The sequence below is a fragment of the Thalia democratica genome, chromosome 2, assembly GCF_965202585.1.
Source record: "Thalia democratica chromosome 2, ktThaDemo2.hap1.1, whole genome shotgun sequence".
Lineage (NCBI taxonomy): Eukaryota > Metazoa > Chordata > Thaliacea > Salpida > Salpidae > Thalia > Thalia democratica.
In genome coordinates this window covers 98,875,312-98,886,403 of record NC_139166.1, presented here as the reverse complement: position 1 = coordinate 98,886,403, position 11,092 = coordinate 98,875,312, and the positions used below count along the sequence as shown (strand labels likewise).

Here is an 11,092-nt window from a genome sequence, read left to right as displayed (position 1 = left end):
CACGAAGACATCATTCGTGGGTTAAATATCTTATTTCAATCTTTTAAAAGTTTTTATTAATTTTATTTTATTTTTGTATTTTTTATTATTTTGGTCACAGTTACCCTAAACCTAACACTAGGTCAATAATTTTTTTCCGTTTTTTTTTAAATAATTCTATCATTACTTATTAATTTTATTGTTTTGTTATCCTTATAAGTGAATTTTATTAGTTATTATTTGTTTTATTGTCACTTTATTAATTGAATAAATTATTTATTACAATTATTATTTATACTTATTCAAACAAAAACAAGTTAGTAAGAAAGTTTGAAAATTTATACTTCCAAAAACATAATGTATTTGAGACTAATTAGAAATTTAAATAACTCATGTAAAAGATTTTATTGATCAAATTGAAATAAACTTCAGTATGTATATAGTAATTTTGTACATAATAAATTAGCTTTAATTAAAGTCTTTTTTTCAATATATTTCTTTTATACCTTCAGTAACTTTAGTAATAAAAAATAAGGTTTTGACTTTAGAAACAAAGCTATATGTAATTTTGCTAGTTTTCGGTTTAGGAATGACTATCAGCCGGTTTAGGCCGTTTAAGTTTCTATTGAACCAGAAAATTATTTAAATTTTGATTCAAGCAACTTACTTACTGCAACTATTTATTTGTTATACTTTCAAAATATGTCAGTTGCTACTTTATTATTTGCCGCTGCAATTATGTTTTAAGAAACTTAACATATGCCTCAAGTTTTGTTTTTATAAGTTGTTTTTTGTTTTATTAAATCTGAGTTGCATCCTAATTAAATGTTTTTATTAGAAGTTAAGTATCCCTTTCTTAAATATCATTATTTTTACATTGACAATTTTTTACAATATAAACTATATTTAAAGCATTATTTTCATTGCTTAATAAACAACTGAATTGTTAAGTGCGAAATTTAAAACTTGTATGTAGTTTTCAAAAAAAAAATTAAAAAATAAACAAAAAATTTTAGATAAAAAAAGATAAGTTTCATTTAATGTACTTAAGTCAATAAAAAAGATTAATCAAAATTAAAATATATACAGTTCATTATACTTTTCAAATGCTATAAAATATGAAAGTTATTTATAACAGTAGGCTTGTTCATTCAGTTTTGTAACACTATAACAAATAATAATTTTATAAAAGTTCATACAAAATTTCATAGTCCAACTTAAAACATATTACTTCATTTACTCAAACGACCAGTTCTTCTGGCAGCAATGAGACCGACCTTTCTACCGGCGGAGGCATCTCTGCGGACAGTTGACGGCATGCCAATATGCTGATGGTTACCTCCTCCGAATGGATGCTCTACGGGCTGTTTTTAAAATTATTTAATAAATACTTATCTGTTAATAAGTTTACTTTTATGTATTTGTATGTAAAAAACTGAAGATAAGGCTATATCGGAAAATTGAAAAAAAAAACTAACGTTCATAGCCACACCCCTGACTTTAGGCCAGCAGTTGCGCTTGGCCTTGTACTTGTGGTAGGCAGCTCCGGCTTTTAAAAGGGGCTTGTCAATACGTCCACCTCCAGCAACAATGCTTGAGAATTAGTTATATGTTTTACTTTAAAGCAATACATACATTTCTTGTTTAAATTGAAACAAAAACTCGGTAAGACATAAATATTCCACAAAATAAACTTTATGTTGGTCTGTATAAAACTATAAATATTTTGTGTTTATGAGCGTTCTATTTAAACCTGTCAGAATTATAGCATTTTGTAAAGTTATAATTTTAACACCACCCACAATTAAACAGTTTTCTAAAATAATACCGATTTTACTTTTTTCCAAAAAAAGAACTTTTTGTTTGCAAAATCAATTTAATGTATAATATTTGTAGAAACAACAGTTCTTAGTCATCATTTAGAGATTTTTATTTGGTGTCATAGTTTCTTTTTTTTAAGCTTCAACAATAAAAAAAAACTTATATGCTAACCAGTTAGAAGATTGATTTTTAACAACTAATATTTAAAAAAATTACGTTGTTAGTTTTAAAGTCTAATAATACTTTCTATTTATGGTAGACAAATACTATTTAGTTTACAACTTTCATATATATATGTACTGGTAAATATCATTTGGCTACCGGGATAACAAAATCATTCAGGTTTAGTAAAAAAAATCTGTTTAAATTAGAATTTATACATTAGGTTGGAAACAAAAGTTTCAACTATAATACTGTAGATCTGAAATAAGTATTTAGGTGAGATTTTTCTCATAATTTTAATTATTTTTTCAACTACTTTGTTATGATGTATAACTAACTGAAATGTGTTAATAAAATTGATTGCTAATAAAAAAAAAGTATAAGCTATTTAGAAATATTTTAAAATTTTATACAAAAAGTACTAAACTATTAATTTTAAAGATTTTGCTTTAAACTTCAAAATAACATTCCGTAAATAAATACAGGGATAAACTTTTGTATATATATACAACTTTGTGATTTTTTTGTCGTTAAATATAATGTTAATTGGAAAGAAAATTAAATTAGGATGATCTAACTTTAAAAAATAATTTTTTCTTGATAACAAAACAAACAATTGTTGTTTCAGCTTTATAATAGCAACTATAAAAAATGTATGGCATTAAGATTGGTTACTGTTTAATAATATAATAGAAAACAAACAAAATCACATCAATTTTACATACAAGCTTGATCTAAAGTATTTAAAAATGAAAGAGATAATTGTTTAAAATTCTTAATATTTAAGTGTGAAGACTTTCTAAGTGTAACTTAGTTAAAGGTAATATTTTAAAACTTACCGATGACGGCACGGTTGGTACTTGGAATCAGTTTTTTTGATCCACTTGGAAGTTTCACACGGGTTTTGCCAGTGTCAGGGTTTTTGGGCAATGATCAGGGCATAGTTTCCTAAAATATAAAAAAGTTACAAAATAGAACTTATTTAACATTATACACAAAATTCTAGAACCCTCGGAAAAAGCCTCTTGTCAAATCATCATGCTTAAAATAGATAGAACAGTGAATTCAGATATGAGATTATCACAGGTTATTGTGAATTTAAGCTTTTAAGTTAACCAAAAACTCTTAGTAATGTATAATAAACATAATTATTAAATTATCATTTGAAAATTACTTAAAGTTTTAAAATTAACCTGATGACTTGGCAAGCTTGCCACGATCACCCATCTTTTCTTCGAGGGAAGAGTGAACAGTTGTACCTTCAGGCATTTGTCCGACTGGCATGATGCTTCCAATTGTGAGTGCAGCTGTTGAGATTTAAAATTATCACATTTAAATTGAAGTTATCAAATATACTAGTAATTGTTTTAAAAACTTCAGAAAAAGCCTCTTGTCAAATCATCGTATTGATATAGAGAGAACAATGGTATCAGACATAAGACCATCGTAAGCTTACTCATATCAAGCATTATGTAAAACTACGAACAATTTGATTTTAAATTTTATTTAGTGATCACTTAAAGTATTAACTGAGATATTAAAAAAAACTAAACCGTCATTGTGGTGGAAAGAAAATATGTTAACTTAGCAAATTAGTTATAAGTTAAAAGTGTTGAAGCAAAATCTTATTTAGAAACCTTTCTTTCCGCAGTAAATGGACTGTCCAGTGTAGTTACCTTCCACAGCAACAAACGTTTCAGTCCTTCTTTTGTACTTGTAAGGATCTTGAAATTGGACTTTGCACAATGGAGCACCACGACAGGGGTCATGGACGATATCCTATGAAAATGATCATAACTAATGTTGTTTCGATCATGGGAAGTATAAAATAAAATGTTGTTTAGATTGTTATTATAAGTGTTGTAAGCACTCGGTAAAACTTTTAACTTGGTTGTTTCATTTTACACTCTAAATATATGTATTCTAGTTTTATTAATTGTAAAGACAACTATAGTGGGAATTAAAGCCATAGGGGGTAGGTATATTTTTTACAAGTTGATCTTTTAATATAAAGTTGTTTCTAGGCGTTACTTTGAACTTAAAAATAAGTTTGTAAAATTATTTATTGAAAAAAAGACATTTTTTTTTTAATTTTTAAATAATTTCTTTTTTCTTTTAAGTTAATAAAATTCATTAGTAACGTTTTTTCATTTAATATAAGGAACATTTCCTGAAAATTTGAAGAAGATTGCTTGAAAAATGAAGAAGATAGATTTTTAGTGATTTTTAAAATTTCCAAGAAAATTAACTCCGAAAAATTTGAAGTCTATATGTTTGTATCGGAAACTATTTTCAAATAAATAAAATATCTCAAAAGTTAAATAATATTTTTGAATTCTGTAAAAACTGGCTATTAGTATAAACTTAAATCTTTCATATAAAAGCCTAAGTTAATTTTTGTAATAAAAAAAAAGTGTTATCCCCCCTATGGCCTTAACATTTTGTATAACAATTAAATAACAGATAAGGGTTACATTATAGGGTTACATAAGAATTCAAATAATTAACATTTTAAATTGTTTCTAAAAAATTAAGGACTTGAAATATATAATACGCAATATTAACGTAATAAAAATGATTATAACAAGATATATTTCATAACTAACAAAAAAAGCAATATATAAAAAATATAATTTATTTAAAAAATAATTAGTATATAATAATATTATCTAATTGTTATGACTAAAATAAATAAGACTTTTTAACAATTGTTTAATGAAGTACTTGACAATAACATTTATTATAACTCAAACATTCATAGTTTAAAAAATCAAAATTTGTAACTTTAACTAAGTACAAAAAAAATTCTAAAATACTTGGGTTTAACTTGAAGTTTATCATATAAATATATATTTCTTAGTTTAACTGTTAAACCAATTGCAGCTTCACTGATTATTATATTTGATCAATTAAAGAAAGTTTATAATTCATCTACATTGTATGTTTTAAAACTGAACAAATAAATTTTTGTTGTATTACATCTTAAACATAAAAAAACATTGTCTTAAGCACTTATGTTTTATACAAATTTAAAGAAAGTTGTGTGTTGCACACGACTTTCAAGTTTAAGGCTTTCAATAATATACAAAATAACATGACTGAAAACAAAATTTACTTCAATGATACCTTTGATGTATCCATGCCTTTCAGCATAATCCACTGAACGCAGCTTGGCTGCACCTCTTCGGGTCCTTGTGTGGGCCTTGAAAATGCCTCCCGGACCTTTGCACTGACCTCTAATGTTAACACCCATGCTGTATAAGAATTAGCCTATTTAGATGTTAACTTCTAGAACTAATTTAAGTAGTCACTTGACCAGGACAGGATTAAAATTAATAATTAAGAAGATAAAACAAGTTTCATCTAATCAAGTAAAGTTCATACATGGCTATGTTAATTAAATGAGATTTTAATTAAATAATTCACATGTTTTTATTTTTTGAGTATATTTAATAAAATTCTACTCGCTACTCAACAAACTATAACAATTTATATTCAAGAATATAATGAAGAAGCCGTAATTAAAATACAGGTGGTAAAAACTACTAAAATCAGGGTTGCCTGTCACCCTTTCAAAAATTTTTCCAAGTTTTCCAAATTTCCTCTAGGATTTCTAAAGTAGACATGTTTGGGTCTATTTTTAGTTTAAAGTAAAGTTTAAAGTAAAAAACTGTGTTTTTAAGATGGAATCATTGAAAAGATATTATTAAGCTACTTTAAATGTTTTTTTTGATAAAAGAAATTTTTGAATATGGCAACAAAAAAATTATCTATATGATAGATTTTTGGTGTCAAATCAAATTTTACTACTAACATGTTAAAAATGACAGGTTTTTCTAGTTTTTTTTTTTTGGCTTAATTGTCAATTTCCAGATTTTTCCACATTTGCAGGTAAAGTGGCAACCGTGTAAAATTTAAAAATATTCACTCATGGAGTGGTGATATAATGTTATCTTGTTACTTATGCTCAACTACTTTGGTCAAAAATAAATGCATTTAAAAAAAATAATCATTAAATGATGTTCATCAATTCCAAAAAGATTCTGCACAGTGTGTACTGCAGAATGTTTTTTATTTATTTTACCAGTATGGCTTACATTAACTAACTGGTACATAACTTGAGTGAATAAATTAAATTTTTTAAGCTTAAATTTTTTTCATTAAAACGTTTAATATATCTTGATTAATATTAATAGCTTTGTAAAAAAATTAGATTTACATGCTTGGAATTAAATAATTAAAGCTTTAAAAATCTAAATACATGCAAACTAAGAATTAGATTAGAGAAGTAGCCTTTTTTTTATTACTAAAAATTACTAGTAAATCAAATCTATTTTAAGATATTAGAGAAGGTCTTAAAGTTATATAACTTGAAACAATTGATATGTTGTCTTGATTAGGTAAAACAGTTCTTTGTAGTTAAGAATATTACTACACATTTTATGGACTAAGTTTATATTGTTGTCATGATTTTTTTTTAAGTACTCATTCTTAATAACTGACAGTAAACTGATTTGAAGATGTCATTATAAAATATTATTATTTGCCAAATGCTCAAAAGTTTTTTATTTACATTATTTTGTTTCAAATTTGAGTGTAGATATTTCTTTACATATCTAAAAATTAGAAATGGCTTAAACTTTTTTAACATGAAAGAAAGAGAAAAGAGTTAAAATTTCATCATCAAATGAGATATAAGATTTAAATATTTTTTTTATTGAATTTTAGTTGTCATGTAAGCGTAATTTCTACGGCCCATATTGATTATCTAAACAGTAAAACAAAATCACATGAATATTAATAAATTTGAACAGTTAATGAATAATAGTAACTTAGTTTTCTATACTAATAATCACTAACCTCCTATATGGGTCTCTAGTGACACTCTAGTGGTATCTCTCTAGATATGAAAATACATTTGTTTTTTACCAAAAAGGTCCATTTCAGTCATTTCGTTTTCATAAATTCAGACCAGGTCCAATTCATATTTTAAAGTTTGATTAGAATCGTGTGAACAGTTAAGCAGCAAAAATTAAAAGATCGTAGCAAGCGTGGCAACTTAAATATATCAATCTTAAAAAATCCCCGACAGTATGAATTTTTGATCTCAAATGTAAATAAACATTTACAAAATAATTTTAACAATTATTATTTTTTCTTTATATTGATTTTCTCATTATGAAGATATTAATAATATTTAAAAAAAAGTTTGTTTCATCATTAAAATTGTTGATTTAAATTACAGCAAAAAATTTATACTATTTAGTTATATCTTTAGACAAAACAAAGCTTATAATTTAAAACTCTCATTTGAGGACAAAACATGCACAAAACAAAACTTGTTTTTATTTACAAAAATAAGACATTAAAGTATTTCTCTACAAATATTTTTCTAACTTTTGTTAGTTAATAAAGATATTTAAATATTTAAGTCTATTCTGCTGTACCTTGAAGAACTTATGTATTCAACTTAAAAAAAAAACAAAAAAAAATAATAACAAATAAACAGTTGTGGTGAAGAAAAGATATTTTTACAAAAGAATATTATTTTATGCTTTAAAAGTTGTTTTATTTTTTTTTAAGCTGTAAGTTAAAAATCACTTATGAAAAACTTCATTTTTTTTTTTTAAATTCGAATATAATTATAAACTTTTCGAACGTTACATTTAAAATTTAAAATACTTAAGTAAATTGTAAATTAAAACTTATTTAGTCTAAAAAAAAACTATAGTATATTAGTAAAGTATATAATATAAAACAGTATACAAAAAAAATTAATATTAAGTTATTAAATTTGATCTAATACAAATATGAGTATACATTAGCTATAATTTGTTACTTTAGCTTTCTCGTAACTATAGCGATAGAACAGCTGTAATTAGTGAATTAAAAATTTTACCATGCCTTAGCAAGATTTCTAAGGTGTTTGAAATTTAAAATAAAACACAATAAATGTATCATTTTCTAGTTAATATGAAATAAAATACTTAAAAAAAAACTTATTAAACAGAAATCTAAATTTTCTCATAAATACGTATGGCAAGTACTATACAAAGTTAATAGTCCAGAAGAAAACTGACAACTGTTCAATCTGCAATCAGGAAAGAATGGCTATAGCCGTAGCAGATAGAATCAAATCATTAAATTTCAGAAAAGAATTAAGTGCTATGTGTCCCCATTATAAGTCTTGTTATTTTTGATTTATTGTTTGCTTGTTGTGCTTGTGTCTTATTTTTACTATTTTTACCATCTTATATGTTAAACTTAATCTTTAGTTTTTAGACTTTTATAAATTTTATGATAATTTACTAATTAAGCATAATAAGTTTTTTATAAAGTTATTAATTAATTTCACTCAAAAATATCTATAAAATACTTAATTACTAATTTATGTCTAATTAGTGCTGATTAGCCTAATTAGTGTCAATTAATTTGATTATTTTTTCTATATATATCAGTGTGCTTCATTTTTATTGCTACCTAACTCTGAAGGTCCTTTTTTAGGTGAAACCGGGTTAGTAAGGTTGCAATTTTGTCAATAAATTATTAACTAACTTGGCTCTCAATTTTAAGATTGAGCACTATTACTCATTTGGTTTCAAAATTATTTATAAATACGTATAAAGTTCAACAACCGATGCACATAGTAATAAATTCTGTTTTAAGTTAGTTATCAGGTTTGAAGTCTGGTAAGATTAAACTAATAGCGCAACTATCAAAATAATTATAGAGATAGAAGAAACTTACAAAAGTTAAAATGTTGTAACCTACGGATGTAGGTTAGGTACTTAAAATATAAACTTAATCCATGTTAATAATGACACTCAATAACACTTAGGGCTACTCTATATAAAACTAGGGATGTCAATGAATGAACATGTTTTATTAAAGAACAATGGCGAACATTAACAATAAACAAATTTCATCATACTTTAGAAACTACTTTAATTGTAGTCAAAACTCTACACACGAATCAATCTAACATGCATTAATTTTAAAAACGTATAAAACAAAATTGTATTTAACTACTTAGGATTTCAATAAAACCTAATATCAAAAGTAAGGTTGTTAAACAAACACTTTAAACAACACAAGAAAACAATATAAGTGTCTATTCAACATGAATAACATTCTAACTGCAGCAGGTTGTTACTATAACCCCACCAATGCTTTCTGTGGCTAATTTATATAGCAGCGTTCTTAACTTTTTGCAACATTAAAATAGTAATTTCTGGTCTGCACTTTATTTTCTAATTTTTCAACTGTATTAAACTATCATCAGTATAAAACTTGACCTTGCGAGATTTCTCTAAACCTCTTTAATGAACTTTTAGCTCAAAACTTCCAACCAAATCTGAACAGTAATCATGTGCAACTGGATATCCTGTTACATTTTAAATGAAAATTTTAAAAACACAATTAGTAAGTTATTTGTATTAAACATGATCAGCCGTTTATATAAACTTGAGTAAATATAATTAAAAACAAGTATAAGTTGTCTCACTTATAAAAACATAAGTTTAAATGCTTCAGTGCTTAATTGGCAAAATAACTACTACCGTTTTGAAAAACCTTGTCTGGACTCAAGCATGCTTTTAAAAATGATTGCTTAATTCATCAATTGGTTACTTTATATTTTCACTTTAATCTAAAAGAAAAAAAGTCTTAATGAAGTGTTCAGTGTTCAGACTGCATTGCAATATTAATATTCTTGCAACACTTGCATGAAGGTAAACTGCGGCCCTTGAAGGATAAATCTGCGGTTCGCGAGCACGTTTATTTTTTGAATAGGATGCGGCCCGCGAAAGAAAATTCTGTGGCCCGCGAGCATGTAAATGTGGCCCGCTGAGCAAAAATATATTCTAAGTTTTTTTTTATGGTAAAAATACTGTAGTTTGTTTAAACTTGATTAGTTTCATTTGAACTCCCTATATAACATTATGAAACAATTTAAAGGCTTCATTCCTTTAGATTAAACAAGTAAAAAAGACAGATTAGCATTCGAGCTGTGTTTTATAATAACTTTCTTCTTACCATAACAAATTATTATCTGAAAAAAACAGTCTTAAAAATACTTGAACTCAGTAAGTTATTTATATAACATCTATTAACTATTTGAACAAAATGCAAATATTTTCCCTTGTGTATAAAGGTAATGTACAGTAATTGACAAAAATGTCTTTTCTTAAAACTTTATATATTTTATTAAATATTTAACTTGTGCCTAAGACATTTTATCACTGTATTTAAGTGTACATAAAAAGACTACAAATAATATAATAAAAAGAAACAAGGTTTTTTTTCATTTAGATTTAACAAATTTGAATGTTGTATAAGTTTTCTGTGTACTTTAAGTTAATTCCTATGCACACCAATGTACAGAGAAGTTCATTTTTGAACAACTTTTAAAACATTATTTAAGTTAGATTTAGTTCAATTTAAGCATAGTTTTCGATTATAATTGTTTTGACATAAAATATCTAAGACTGTACAGACACATTTAAAACAATAAATACGACATAATTACATTAATTTTTTTTCAGTATACATTTTCATTTTACAAACAAAACTTTTTGTCAACTTAAGTTAATTTTTTTGCATTGCACACTTATATACACAGATGCCTTTTTTTGGAATTACCTATTTAATACAAACTAGATTTAGGGATAATAAATTTGTTGAGTTTGTTTATTATCAATAAAAATAGTTTAAATTTAAGCAAATAAACAAAACATTGCCACACACTCAGACTAAGTCAGACTAGTTTATAAACTTTTTAAATATCAGCCAGTTTAGGCATTTTTCAATTTTTGACTTAAATTGTTTTTTTATTCTAAATTGTAAGGATAGTTTTTTGATCGCTCAGGCAGGACTTTTTTATTTTGAAGAGTGGCAAAGTAAACTTATGATGTATGTTTTATTCTTTTCACAGTTTTGGTTTTAATTATGATATATGTTAAGTTTTAAAACTTGCAGCTGCTATAATTGGAAAAAATATTTATATTAGTATTTACATATAAATGTGAAGGATCATTGTCACTAAAAATCCTTGAATTTTGAAAAAAAAACTTGAAATTTGACAATTTAGGCTAAAAATATTTGGAACTCAAGAATTTTCGACAACACCTTG

At 25.2% G+C, this 11,092-nt stretch overlaps 1 pseudogene; it reads right to left on the bottom strand.

Annotated features, from left to right (window-relative positions):
- Positions 1–1,211: 1,211 nt before the first annotated feature.
- LOC145829146 (large ribosomal subunit protein uL2-like) lies at positions 1,212–5,215 on the bottom strand (annotated as a pseudogene).
- Between the last annotated feature and the right edge of the window lie 5,877 nt (positions 5,216–11,092).